General features: G+C 75.7%; 1 non-coding gene across 1 annotated transcript; it reads right to left on the bottom strand.

The window, feature by feature from the left end:
• Positions 1–939: 939 nt before the first annotated feature.
• Positions 940–1,093, bottom strand: LOC144897969 (5.8S ribosomal RNA). The gene has a single exon (XR_013626917.1). It is a non-coding gene; the product is annotated as a 5.8S ribosomal RNA (ribosomal RNA).
• Positions 1,094–1,678: the final 585 nt, after the last annotated feature.

The raw sequence follows: 1,678 nt of genomic DNA, 5'->3' as shown, positions 1-1,678 counted from the left end.
CTCTTCGCTCGCCGCTACTGAGGGAATCCTTGTTAGTTTCTTTTCCTCCGCTTAGTAATATGCTTAAATTCAGCGGGTCGTCTCGTCTGATCTGAGGTCGCGGTCGGATGGCTGTCGCGGCGGTGGCTCCGCCCCCCGGGGGGGGGGGGGGAGGCTCACCTGAGCATGGAGGGCCGGAGGACGGCGGAGGGGGGCCGACGAGGACGCTCCCGGGGACCGGCGGCGCGAAGGGCGCGGCGGAGCCACGGCGCCTGGGGGACGCGCCGCCTCCGGAGCCCGAGCCCCGCCCGGACCTCCCCGCTGTGGGCCGCCTCCCAGCGCCCGAGCGCGACGCGGGCCCTGCCTCCGAGACGGGCGCCCGACCGGCACCGCCCGCCCGCCGCCGCCTGACTCTCACGAGACCGCGCTCCCCCCCGCGACGCCTCCGGTAGACCGGCCGCCCGGACGGCGGGACGCGGGCTGCGATGAGACGCTGAGGTCCACCGGCAGCCGCGCCCGCACGCTGGCGGGGCCCGGCGAGGCGCCCCTCGCCTCCCCGCCGAGGGGGGGGGAGGGTCGGGGAGAGGGGGGAGAACGGATCTCGATAGACGGCGGGGCGGGGGGCGGAAACCGGAACGGGGCGGGACGGCCGAGAGAGGCCGCCGCACCCGGACTCGGAGACCGAGACCCTGCGCGAACGGGACGAGGGGCGGCCCGGGGGGAGCCGTAACGGGGACCCGGGGCGGAGGCGACGGCTGACGCCGAAGACCGCCGGCCGAGCCGCGCGCGCGCCGGACAAAACCCACCGGGCGACGTTCAACCTCGAAAGCCTTCCGCTTCCGGCCAAGCTGTCTGCACTTGAGGGGACGAAGGCCCGCGAGGGGCCTGCGACAAACCCCAGCCGCGGGAGCGTAGGCCGCCCCGGAACGGGGCGTCCGTACTCCCGATTGATTGCTCGAGCGACGCTCAGACAGGCGTGGCCCCGGGAGGGACCCGGGGCCGCAAGGTGCGTTCGAAGTGTCGATGATCAATGTGTCCTGCAATTCACATTAGTTCTCGCAGCTGGCTGCGTTCTTCATCGACGCACGAGCCGAGTGATCCACCGCTAAGAGTCGTCAGAGGTGAGAGGTTTCCCGGCCACCGCCCCCTCTCGGCGGAGGGCCGGGGAGGTTGACAGGTTCGGAGACAAAGGGGTTTCGCACCAGAGGCTGTTTCGACGGGCGCCGCGGGCGCCCCGGCCGCCGCCCGCCCCGGGGAGGGCGGACGGGCCGGGGACATTGAACCCCCCGCCACCCCCCCGGGGGGGGGGAGGCGAGCGTTGGGTACCCGCGGTCCCCCCGTCGCCCCCCTACGGAGGCCGACGGGCTGGGTCTTATGGGTTCCGATGCCGCGTCCGCGCGGACGGAGAGGGGGTGATGGCACCCCCCCGCGCCGCGCGGCCGCGAACCTCGGGCGGGCCCGGGCCGGCCCTCCCGCGCGGGGAGGGACCGGGCGCCGCGCCCGCCGTCGGCCCTGGGACAACCGGAGTCTCCGCCGGAGGGGGGAGACGAGCGAGGCCCCGCGCCAGACGGACCGTCGGCGCGGCGCCGTCGGAACGCGGCCCCGCGCGCGACCGGGAGGGCCCCCGGAACGGGCCGAAGCCCGGACCGGAAACCCGCCCCGCCGCACGCGGGCGCGCCCGCCGTGCCGTCGCCGCCGT

Source organism: Doryrhamphus excisus, unplaced genomic scaffold, assembly GCF_037039965.1.
Source record: "Doryrhamphus excisus strain RoL-2023G ecotype Guam unplaced genomic scaffold, RoL_Dexc_Guam_v1.1 HiC_scaffold_26, whole genome shotgun sequence".
Lineage (NCBI taxonomy): Eukaryota > Metazoa > Chordata > Actinopteri > Syngnathiformes > Syngnathidae > Doryrhamphus > Doryrhamphus excisus.
Note: the sequence above shows the minus strand (reverse complement) of the source record. Positions and strands in the feature narration are given on the sequence as shown.